At 35.8% G+C, this 13070-nt stretch overlaps 1 protein-coding gene across 8 annotated transcripts in view; it reads right to left on the minus strand.

The window, feature by feature from the left end:
- TEX9 (testis expressed 9) overlaps positions 1-13070 on the minus strand; it is a 216545-nt gene that overhangs the window by 90391 nt on the left and 113084 nt on the right. Inside the window, exon 1 of one of the 8 annotated variants that reach the window (XM_049706017.1) lies at positions 7903-7921. The exons of the other annotated variants lie outside the window; for them this stretch is intronic. The gene's annotated coding sequence lies outside the window, so the exon portion shown is untranslated. Of the gene's footprint in view, positions 1-7902; positions 7922-13070 lie in introns of those variants that run through there. 8 annotated transcript variants of the gene reach the window in all.

A 13070-nucleotide genomic window follows, 5' to 3' on the forward strand; every position in this document is an offset into this window, starting at 1 on the left:
ACCAAAATATCTGCAAAATCTATACGCTGAAACCTGCAAAGCATTGATGAAAGATTTCAAAGAAGAGCAAATAAATGGAAAGATATTCCATGTTCCTGGTTTAGGAGACTCAATATTGTGAAGATGTCAGCTCCCTCCATTCAACATCCCAGCAAGATTTTTGTGGAAATCAACAAGCTGATTCTAAAATTTATGTGGAATGACAAAGGAACTAGGCTAGATAAAACAATTTTGAGAAAGAAGAGCAATGTTGGAGGACTCACAATACCTAATTTTAAAAGTACAGTAATGAAGACAGTGTAGTACTGACAAAAAATGTAGACATGTGGGTCAATGGAAGAGAAGAGGGTCTAGAAGTAGACCCACACATTTTAATAAAGGTGCAAAGGCATTCAATGGAGCCAGAGAATAGGCTTTTAAACAAATATTGCTAGAACAATTATAAATCCATGAGAAAAAGTTAACCTTGATCCACACTCCATACCATATAAAAAACAATTTGGCAGTGTTTTATAAAGTTAGATATATGGTTACCATACACAGCAATTTAGTTTGTAATTACCCAAGACAAATGAAAACATATATCAAAGACAAAAGGCCATATACTATACGATTCCACTAATACTAAATTCTGGAAAAGGCAAACCATAGTGACTGAAAGCAGATCGATGGTCACCTGGAACTGGAGGAGGGAGGAAGGCCTTGACTGAAAAGGGCCACGAGGAATTTTTAGTTGTTGGAAACGTTCTATACCTTGATTGTGGTGGTGGATACCTGAGTGCATATAAGTGTCAAAGCTCATTAAGCTATACACTTAAAATGGGTGAACTTTACTGTGTCTAAGTTATTCCTCAATAAAGCTGGAGAAAAACAGATTGGTTAAGACATTCCTAAAAATTCCTATACTCAGTCTGACTTGTTTGAATCGCTTTTCAACTGACTCAAGGATATCCATCCTTCTCCATATAATACTTTCTTCTGTATCATCAAGTCTAGCTGTGCAACTTTTATTGAGTGCACTACTATTTTCTCCAGATTTTCTTCCATGCTTCTGACTCCATTTTGCAAGTTTTGGAGTGAATATTCAAGCAGTGATGATCACACTGTTTCTGCCACTTATCTCACTGTAACTATAAGATGCCTTCTGACTTCAGATATATTAAAATGTGAAGAAAAAAAAGGACATGTTAGAACTGAAATGTGGTAGAAGCAAAGAATGTTTAAATCCTGGTGAAATTAACCTTTTATTATTATGTAATAATCTGTCTATCTCCAATAATGCTTTTTAGTTGGTCAATTTTATATGCTATAAAAATAACTAACTTGGCATTCTTTTCATTGGTCATTTTCCTGGTCTATCTTTTCCCCATCTTTTTACTTTTGGACATAAGTCCTGCTTTGCCAATTCAAGGACTCTAAAAAGCCAATGCTGGTGTTCAGCAGAGTTTACAATGCCCAATGGGAGAGAAGTGGATATCTCACAGAGCAGTAGCAGTACCTTTAAGGTAAGATTTGCTTGTAACTACAGGACAGACACCTCTAGGGACTCCTAGTAATAACTGAAGGACACTGCAAAAGTGTGTAATGTCCTCTTTAAGCAGGTGGAGCAAAAGCCAGCCACATCTGAGTATTAATGTAAGAATGATTCCTACCTCTGACCCCAAGTGACCTAACTCAGGATACAAATGTGCAAAGTATATAAACATATTTAAAAGCGAGGAAAGATTCCACTAAAATGTCAGCCTTTGTTATCACATATGATTTTTTTAAATCTGTATGTTCTAATTTACTAAAAAGAGCACATATTACTTCTGTAATATTTATAATGCTAAAAATAAAATGAAACACATATGAAGTTACCCATCTAAAATACAGTGGAAAGACTGAGCAATAAGCAGACGGGGAAAAGATCTCTGGATTTGGCAAGAAAGAAGCCACTGGCCTCAGGAAGGATATTTATAGTAAAGTAGAAGAATTAGAAGCCATGTTATAAGGGAATGAGTGGAAGGCAATTACTATCAACAATATGTTTGAGGAATTTGGTGCCAAAAGATGGTTGCATAATTCTTTTGAATCTGTCCATATCCCAAAATCTGAAGCTTAGGCCTGACCAACTGAATTGCCTCTTGCCAATTTCTTTACATATGGCACTTTAAATTTTTACCACATCATCTCTTTTTGCTAGATTTTTTCCACTTTTTGTTACATTTTATTTTAAATAAGTCATTTAAAACTCACAATTTTAATCATGGTCAAAAATTTCTTTTACTAATATTAATGTAACTTTAAAAGAAGCTAGTATTCACAATTCAGAAAGCTGTAGGTTATAATTTTCAAAAGTGTTCTCTATTAATTTAGAGTGCTAATATGGTTTTGTTTTTTTCCCCAGTGTTTTTATAGAGATATCAGAAATTCAGCAGTAATTGTTATTTTCATTTTTTACTTAAAAACATCCAAAGCTGAACATTTCATCGTGGCATCACTGGCAAGTGACTATTCATTTTTCAGCATAGCTGTCCTGAAGGGAAATAGCAGAACCAAAAACAACAGCATATACATTAATTTAATTAAATTGAATTAAAACAAGCTTATAAAATCTGAGTATTTCTCAACAAATGCAAACAATATAATAAATCAAATATACTATACACCAAAATGCATAAAGTAGGTATAAACAGAAAACAAGTACAGTCCAGTCAGGGCAATATGAAAAGGACTATGGAACTCACTTAATTTATTTCTTCCTGGTCATAAGTTTAGTAGAAAAACTTTAAATGTGTTTTCCAGCTTCAGTTATCAAAGAACTTTGTGACAAAATTCATACAGGGAAAGTTCTCACTTTCTCTTCACCCACAGAAAATGGTGCTGTTATTAATATATGGATTAGCTCTTCAATATTTTATGATAAGTGTAGATGCCTATGTAAATCCTATTTATTCAAATTACTTGCTTTCAAATTATTATGAGAAAAAATATTTTTTATAATATTAATTCAATACATGCACCCCAATCTTCATAGCAGCATTATTTACAATAGCCAAGATATGGAAGCAACCATAAATGCCCATTGTCAGATGAATTGAATATTACTCAGCCATGAAAAAGAATTAAGTTCTGCCATTAGCAACTACATGGATGGACCTAGAGAGTATTATGCTTAGTGAAATAAGTCAAAGACAAATATTGTATGTTATCACTTATATATGGAATTTAAAAATAAAACGAATGTATATAACAAAACAGAAACAGACTCACAGATAAAGAGTACAAACTGGTAGTTACCAATGGGGAGAGGGAAGGGGGAGGGATGAGAGAGGGGTATGGGATTAAGAGACACAAAATACTATGTATAAAATAAATAAGCAACAAGGAGATATTGTACAGCACAGAGAAATATAGCCGTTATTTTGTAATTACTTTAAATGGAGTATAATCTATGAAAATACTGAATCACTCTACAGGTTGTACACCTAAAACTAATATAATATTGTAAGTCAACTATTCTTCAATTTAAAAAAAAGTCAACCTTTTATAAGAGTCACACTGAATGAATAAAATGAATAGTCAAGAAAAATTTCTTTCCATCTCACCACTGTCCCTAACTAAGCATGTTTAATAATCTATTTGGGGAGGGAGAGATGAGTTCTGGATGTTCTTCTTCCCCAGAAGATTGACAACTGGCAGCAAACAAGACACATTCACACACACTATTCTTTGTTATGTAATTTTCAGCAGCTGTTCCCTACCTTCAAACATTGTGTAATTAATGTCAGATGAGGTCAGAAAAGAGTGTGTAAAATCCATAGCCCTTCTTGAGCAAAAGCTGAGCCTTAGCTTTAATTATTCAAAATTTTCTCTATGCCAATGTTTATGTGTAATAATTATTAGACCTGGTTGAAAAGCTGTACCATATTTTGATCTGTCATCCCCCAAATGACAGAGGTCTCCTCAAGTCCTGCCCTGATAATACCAATCTTCTGGTGTCTTTCAGATAATACTTGTTACCTACAAAATGACTAAAAGACTCAGCTGTCAGTCAAGTCATAGAGGGCACGTATCATCTCTCACAATACCTCTCTTGAATAAGGAAGTACTCTTTGATAAACTTTTGAAACAGTGCTTTTGATTTCCTCCACTTTAAATGGAACTTGCCCATTCAAAACTAGTCTTTCATAATTCAATTCTGCAAATATTTGGAAAAAATTAGGAATGTTTGTAATTCTATGTAGTCACCACATGTATTTTGAAATAATGTTTTGGGGTGATGAGAATGTATAAAACAGAGCATTTAGCTATGGAAACATTGTGAAAACAAGCAGGAGTTCAAAGGATGTTGTGAATTCCGGACCTTTATCCAATAATATTCATCACTTTGAGCGTGACACGAATAAACATTTGCAGTTGATTCAATAATATGGAGCTAGAAACTAGAAACAGAAAAGGTTTATTGGGGGGCGGGTAGCTAATGAGAATTCAGCTCAAAATGTGCATGACGCAAACACAGCTTGGTAATTGTAACCATCAAAGATATCCTTAACGTTAACTAGAATGGAATCCCAACCTACTTAAAGTATTTTTAAAGTTTCAGATGAAATTATACTATAGAATCATCACATTTTAGAGGAGTACAGTATTTGGCATAGGCCCTTCATTTTCAATAATTAGGAAATCAACCTTTTAAATCTAGAGAGATTTAAAAATTCATTCAAGGTTACATGGGTCATTAACAGTAACTTTTGGGTTAAAAGCCAGGTTTTTATGACCCCCAATCCCACTGTTTTTGATAAAATTTTAAATTAGAGTAATACTTTAATTTTATAACCACTATAATAATTTATTTTTCTCTAAAGTGTTTCAAAATCAGAATTTAACCCTTAGACATGTTAAAAGTACAAAGTTTAAGAAAACAATCCTGTCCTGACATTCTGTCTGTAGCCAACTATAAAATGTATAAAAATAAAATACATGCTATTTCCGAGGTATAAATTGGGCTGCGTAGGAAAATCCATTACATATAAAGCTATATGTTAGCAGTTTATAAAATGTTTAAATGATGTTGGAGGAAATGAGACTGAAAAAATGTAAAAGTCAAGACAACAATATGATAGAATTTGTGATTCAGAAAGGGCTAAAACATGTAATAGTTGTTATAGGAATTCAAGAAGGGAAAGCTCCTAAATGTCTTGAGAAATAAGGAAAAACTTCACAGGGAAGGAAAAAATACATTTGAAGGATTTGACCTGGGCCTTAAAGAATATGTAACATTTGGCAAACATTGGGAAACAAAAGAATCATTTGTATTTGGAGGGAAGGGAAGAGGAGACTGGGATGTCCCATACAGTGTTAACAGTGGGTAGCAGGGAGTAATAAGGAGTGAAGGACAGTGAGAAAACGTCGAAGGCTCCTTGAACTTTGGAGAAGTACTATATATTTTTTTTATTTTTAAGGAAAATTCATCCAACAGCAGTAAATAAAATGAATAGCTTGTTGCTTCTACTTTCTCATCTTCTTAACGCTCCTACGCTTTTCAACTAGCTCTTTTTTTTCCTTTCTTTCTCTTTTTTTTTGTCTCACGCTGTTCATTTTTGTTCCTCTCTTCCCTCAATTTCCTTGATCTTCCTCCCTTTCGTGTCGCTTATTACATGGAAACAGGGACAAGCTCTCAGACTTTTGACCCTTAGCCAGTATCTTGAGCTGCCTAAAGACAAGACATGCAGTCGTGAACAGTGACTTGATTCATCCTGCCTCAGATATGAAGAAAAAACTAATTAATGAACTAAAACCCCCAAAAAATAGAAGATGTCAGCATTATCATTCCAGAGAAGACCACTTGAGGCCAGATTAAAGGAACCAGAGAAGCTCATCAAGAGATTACCAGAGACCAGATTAAAGGAGTGAATGCCCTGCACACACCCTAATCTTATCAGCAACCCTGCCCTTGAACCATTGCTATAAAACTCCTCACCAAATCCTTCCAGGTTGGGACACACAGTTTTTCAGGGGCACAACCCTGCTGTGTCCCCCGTTTGCCTGGCAAAGCAATAAAGCTATTCTTTTCCTCTTCAAAAAAAAAAAAAAAAAAAAAAAAATGAATAGGAAGAGGACCTCTGTGTGCAGAGGTCCCAGCTAAGAAACTATTTTGGTAATTAGACATTTAAAGCATTTGAAAGAAACAAAATTATACTTTGAAAGACAATATAGTATTGTGCAAAGAACACCCACTTTAGACTCCGATCTGGGTTTGATTCCTGGTTCCACCACCTAATAGCTGTGCAAACTTGGGTAAGTAACTTACCTACCCTGAGCCTCAATTTCTACTTGTCAAATGGAGAAACCCATATTGTAGAGTTGTCATGACAATCAATAGGTAGTAAATATAATTATTTTAAAATACTCTAATTCATAGTTTTTGCACATTTAGAGTAGGCTTCACTGTAGTTAGGCCCTGCCTTTGACAGGCCTCATAACCAGAGTTGTCTGCCAGTAGAATAGAAAGTCTTGTAGGGTAGTGTATTCTTCATCACTCAGAGGCTGAATGAGACCACACATCATGGATACAGTAGAAAAAGATTCTGGCATTGGTTGAGACATTTGTTATGAACCAAACATTTTTGTCCTCCCAAAATTCATGTTAAAACCCCACTCTCTAATGTGATGGTATAAGGAGGTGGAGCCTTGGTAGGTAATTAGGATTACATGAGGTCATGAGGGTGGAACCCTCTTGAACAGGATTAGTTCCCTTGTAAGAGTCACCAGAGAGCTCGCTTTCTCTCTCTGCTCTCTGCCATGTAAGAATATAATAAGTCAGCAGCCTGCAACCTAGAAGAGGGCTTCTCAAGAACCCAACCATGCTAGCACCCTCATCTCAGAATTCCAGCCTCCACAGCTGTGAGAAATAAATTTCTGTTGTTTATACACAATCCCATTCTATGGTATTTCTCATATACCATATGCCTGAATAGATAAGACAGCATTGAAGTAGATGATTTCTCCAGTGCTAAAATTCTGTTGTTGAAGACTAAAATAATCTTTATAGATGTTACTTCCTAGTAGGAACTTTAGATCAATCAATCATTTAGCACGTAGCCCATCGAGGAGGTGTTATCTAAACCCTGGTTACTCAAAGTGCAATCCATGACCATGGATTAACAGCACCAGTATTACTTGGAAACTTATAAAATGCAGAATCACAGGCCACACCCCACAGCTACTGAATTAGAATCTGCATTTTAACAAGATCCCCAGGAGATTTGTATGCATGTTAAAATTTGAGAAGTACTGATCTGGGCTTTTTAGGATTGTACGGAACACTCTCATGTTATTTCAATTAATGAGTCTCTATTGTGGATATACAGGAGGAGGTCACTGGAAGAAAAGGAAATCGTCTCAAAAGCCATATAGCCAGGCCATGGAGAACTGGGGTGTCATTAAGGAAACAACAGAACTTTAGCAATCTACTTACTTCCTCATACAGACAACAGTAGACTTTCATTGCTCCCCATTCTAGTGCTCCACGACTCAGTCACTGTCTTTATTGCTACTGCTCCGGGCAAGAACAGTGAAATAACCCTTTCAAAACAAGTGTCTCATTCAAACTCTCCAAGAGAAGTCTTTGTTGGTATTGGCCAGTTACGGGGCACCTGGGCACCACTCTTGGCCAAAGCTCTCACAATAGGCTCACTCATCTGCTTGCCAGGTCATTTGCTACCTTTGGGTCTAATCAACTGTGGTTATGGTGTTGAGATCCTATAAACCTGAGCATGGCCACCTATGCTTAAGGGCTGCTACTGGTCTATTTGTTCAGAAAGGGGCTGTGACCAGGTCAGGCACCCAAGCATTAGGCCCTATATTACAAGGATCCAAATATTTATCAGTTTTGTATAAGAATATGAAAGTACTTACCTTAGGTAGTTTAGACAATGAGCTGAATTGGAGAGAAGATGGAGAGGGAAAAATAATTCAAAGATATTTAGAAATGTAGTTTTCAAGCACTCTCATCTAGTGTGAAATTATGTTACAGAGCTTAGTCTTTATTAACTGACTATCTTATTTCAGAGTTTGGGTGGAGTAACTAAAATTTTGTGTATGAAAAGCTTATTTTTAAATTTCAAAGTAATATATTTCTGATGTGATGGCAAACATGTTTCCTGCTATTCAGTAACCTGATATAAAAGCATCATATTACAGTAAGAATACTGAAAACAACAGAGATAATAAACAAGAAGTGCCATCAGCCACTGCATTGTCAAGAGAAGTAAATAATTTAAATAGGTTTATACTAATGGAAGACACATGGCAGAGCTTGAAATAGAAATGCAGCAATTAACATCTCTGCCTGCACCTCACACCTAATACCTCATCACTCAACACTTTACAACCTACTTCTGTCTGGGAGTCCTTTTAAACCTGCACAAGCTAACTCCCCTGAATGAAGTTAATTCCCCAAAGTATCGAAGTCGCTTCTTTTTCAATCTTGTTCACCTTATAATAGCTTTAAGCTCACTTACAGGGATGGATACCTTCACACCAAGAGCTTCATTATGTACTTATCATGCATCCTCTCCCACTCACTCAAGTACTAAGGAGAATGACAACAGTGTCTAAAGTGCCTCCTTAACAAAATTAGGCACTAGGATTTAGAGAAATCAAGAGGAAGCATATTGTATACCTCAGCTTGGTATTTTAGTTTAAATAACATTTTGAATGATTAAAGAAATACACAGTGCCAGATAAAACAGCAGTTCTCTCTTTTACACATAACTCAATCTTTGTGACTACATTTTTAAATGATTTTATGAAGCCAGAAATTTTTTGAGCTCAATATTTTGGCAACTGCTAAGTCTGACTGCTTAAGACATTTGCTGAATCTAGAGTTAATAACCTCTAGCTAGGCCTGATATTTTGACTAGCTAAAAACCTAGAGATCAGTCAAGGATTATTCTGCCGTCCTTTCATTTTTCTCCATTCAAAACAATATTACACAACATGCAAATACCACCACACTGGCTGCAGTCCAACCCTTGTGCAGTCTTAGTCCTCTGCTTGTGAAATAATTTTTTTATGTTCAAGTGAAACTACACACTCTGACATTTTGGGGGCAAATCCAGAGGATTTTGCCTACAACAGATATGTTCTTCAAAGGAGGATGGAGTTCTAACCTTCTTATAATTGCTGTTTGGGCTGAAATGTTCAATAATGATGGTATCCTATCATAACTCCATTATCTCATTTGAGACAGTTTATTAGGCAGATCTTTCTTTGTCCTTAACTGGAGACAATAAACAGAAACCTGGCATAAATTTCAAACAAAGTTACTTTGGATCCATGATTGCTATAATGTGAAATGTATCTTTCATAGAAAGGTGCACAAAATCTGGGCAAGACCTACAAAACATGGTTAATAGCCACAAATTATTTTCATCTTTTTCTCAAGAGACAGGGAAAACATTGTATCCTAAGTGTCTGGGGTTTGATAGCCTATGAAGGGAAAATTGACAAGGGTCTCCTGAAACAGTGACCTTCAATCAAGCTATGGAAATGTTTTACAGTTGCCCTTCTTCCATCTTACCAACTCCACCGCCACACATGCTACAGACTCTTTAAACACTCATTATATGGCATATTCTTGCCTGGTCTTGGCCACAGCAAGCTATCAGTTAATTGACTATCTTCTAAACTGTTACTCCTCCCACAAATATTTTCACTTTAGTTAGGGACCTTTTAAGGACCAATGCAAGCTCAAGGCCTAATGAAATGAATCAAAAAATCATGACATTTTTGGGACCACAACTGATATGTCCCCTTAGGCATCTTTGGGTAGCTCTCCAGGCTGCTACTGTTTTATACTTTTCCTAGACCAGGTGTTTTGTTTGAATCAGAGCCTAAGTGGAGTGAGGAATGATGATAGTACCTGATCATCACTACAGCAAGACTTCCTGTACTCCAGCTCTGAAACTTCACATTTATTTTAGAATAACACAGCAAAGTATCTGAGCCAGTGGCAGAGACCTCAAGCACAGAGACTCCAAACTACAGTAGAAAAGTATTTTGTACCTCCACAAATTCTAAAAAGTATTTGTATCCCTTTTTGCACCACTGAGTTGAATAGAGGAATAAAGAAAAAATTTTTCTTTAAAAAAAACTTTTAAAAACTCTTAAAAAGAAAGGAGATGTTTTCTCACTTCTGCTCCTTAGAACTGCATACTGCTACACATTCTGCTTGAAGGAGGAAATTAGACAGATGAAGAAGGAAACAGAGGTGATTAGCTTGTCACTGGAAAGGAATATTAAAGGATGGGAAAACAGAACACATTTGTCAGTTCCTTACATAACCAGGTGAAATAATTATATTTAATTGTTTCTGAATTATTTAACTATGACATACCCCCAAATCCTTAAGAAAGCCACATTTGTCCCTGAGCAGAGTATTTCAGTCCAATGTAAACTCTTGCTTATTTTTCTTATACAGAGGCTTTTTAAAAAGTAATTTACTATCTCTTTAGGAACACATTGCACTGGACCAGTGTTTAGGTGTGTTTATTTCTGCCACCCCTAACCGCAACACCAACTTTTCTCCAGCACACAGAGCTTCTTTTCTTTCTCTTTAATAAAATACTGAATGTTCTGAACTATAATATTTGCCCCTACTTCCTTCCTTGACCACAGATGGGTAGATGGAAGATTGTTGTCTCAAGTAAAACAGACAACCACAGAAAAGAAAATTATTCTTAACATTTTTAGTTTTTAAAACCAGCTACCATGAAATTCATTTTCTAAAATGAGCAGAGGTGGTCATGTGGCTCATTTGTTTACTAGCTATGTGACAATTACACTTAACCTCTCTGAGCCTTAGTCTTCTAAACTGAAAAATGAGGATAACAATACTTCCTATTTCATAAGGTTACTGTAAAATGTGACAGCAATAATATGAAGTGTTAGAAGGGTTCCTTGCATATTATTAGCTATTATTCTTACGGGGTCACAAGAGTAGTGACCACCAATAATAGCACCAAGAAAATGGGAAAGAGTGGTATTTTAGTACTGAGTTGAAAGTTCATGTTTAAACTTTTAAAATTCTAGACTCTGGGCTTCAGCACAGGGCTTGGCATGGAATTAAATCTATGTCAGTGTAATAGAAAACCTCACTTGCCAAAAAAACATAGTTGATAAAAAAAAGTTGGGTATCGGCATATATGATAAACTGGGAAGATCAATATGAACTCATAACTTTTTTAAAAAAGAACTATCTTTTCCACCTCTGCCTCTAAAATTATCAGCATTTTTGCCTATCAGTAACTCTCCTGTGTACCTAGAATTAACATTAAAGATTTCCTATTAAAGTGAACATTTTTATAATTATGATTATCTTTTTAAATACTTTATATTAATTTTTCTTTTGCATATTCTCACTTCCTTTCACAGACTCACATTTTACATCAATTCTTAAAATAATAATAATTTTTATTGTTATTTTCCCGCTCAAATATCATAGCTTGAGCAATGGGAACATTTAAGGGACTCCACACTTTTGGTTTTTGTTATTACTCCCCAATAAAATTAACCAGGAAATCATGGAAGAAAGTAAACAGCATGAGGCCACTTTTTAAAAAATTTTTCCAAATTTCTACTTATTGCTCAAAGTACAAAAGAAGCATTCCAGGTGCATAGGTTAGTGGCTGGGGTGTTAGTAAATGACTGACTTAAAAGTCTAAAAGCCTGGCTCTCTTGCCTCAAGTTGGGAAAACTGTCAGTGTGATTTATATTCCAGAGGACCCAGCCCCATTCTTAAGTCAGACTTAACCTGCGACCTCATCATTGCATGTGCTCTTTCCCCTTCCCTATCCTGCTTGCTTCTATCCCTCTTTTTTTTTAAACTCGTATTTATTATAGAAAAATCCAACAGATTTTATTACATTTGAAAACTTTGCCATGAACTTCTATGTTATTGTATCCATAGAAATCTAATCTATTTAATGTCCTAAAGGCTACATTTGTAAAACTGAGCTATATTTCTTCTATTTTTTTAATTCCATTAAAGAGTCAAAATTAAATGGTCTACTCTTTTTTGATGTTAGAAGAAACTGTTCTTTATTAACATATGATTTAAAATACACATTTATAAACAGTGATTGTGTTGAAATTCAAATCTTTTAGATTGTTTTGTACTCATGATAGTTGTTCAAAACGTTTCCACAGGACTTATATGCTATTTTAGTACTGATCGCTGGTTGGTTTTCAGAATGGGTTCAGGTTTCCTCCAAGGTAACCTAAAAGACACAGGATTCTGGTGGCCCCTTGATGAAACATGCATCATTTATAATGATTTTCCACATGATTATCCCAAATAGCCACAGAAGAGCACAATTTTAGGTGTAAGTTTTCTTTAGAAAATGCTGAAATCTCTGCCCCGACTCAGTAAAAATGCTTCATCATTTGTATTGTTAAGTACATAGCAGAGCAGAAACTCACAATTGCAAATGCCACAGGAACCAGTGCCTGGGTAGGAAAAACAGAACAGTAATTGACAAATTGCTGAAGGCTCAGTACAGACAACTCTGAGAGTTAAAAACTCCAAAGAAATTCAGTCATGGAGGGTACCCACATACTGTGAGATTTACCTCTAGGAGTCTGACCGGATTCCCACAGTATATAGTGGAGAGAAATCCCCCTGGTCTTTCTTCAGGGGGAGAGAAAAAGAAACCATTTAAAATACACCAGAGCACTGCACTTCCATCTCTTTTAAGTTTCTTCTGGAAGTATACTCCCTCAATAAATCCCCTGCATCTGAATCCTTGTCTCAGCTTCTGCTCCTACAGAGCCTCAGAATGTGTTAGGAATGGGCTAGGAAGTGGACTCTAAGGATGGTATTCACGAGCTGAATCACTTGCTGGCCAGCTGCCAATGAGGACCTCACCCCTGTGGGTAGGTAGAGTATTGGTAGTCCTGGCATCCTGAAGCAGTAAAATCATTAAGGCTTCCCAATTGTGGCTAATTGGGATATGATCTGGAAGAAGATGCACTGGCTTGTTCAATATCTCTGGCATTTGAGAGGTACCGGAGAAGTAGTAATT

The sequence above is a fragment of the Orcinus orca genome, chromosome 2 (genome assembly GCF_937001465.1).
Source record: "Orcinus orca chromosome 2, mOrcOrc1.1, whole genome shotgun sequence".
In the NCBI taxonomy this organism is placed as follows: domain Eukaryota; kingdom Metazoa; phylum Chordata; class Mammalia; order Artiodactyla; family Delphinidae; genus Orcinus; species Orcinus orca.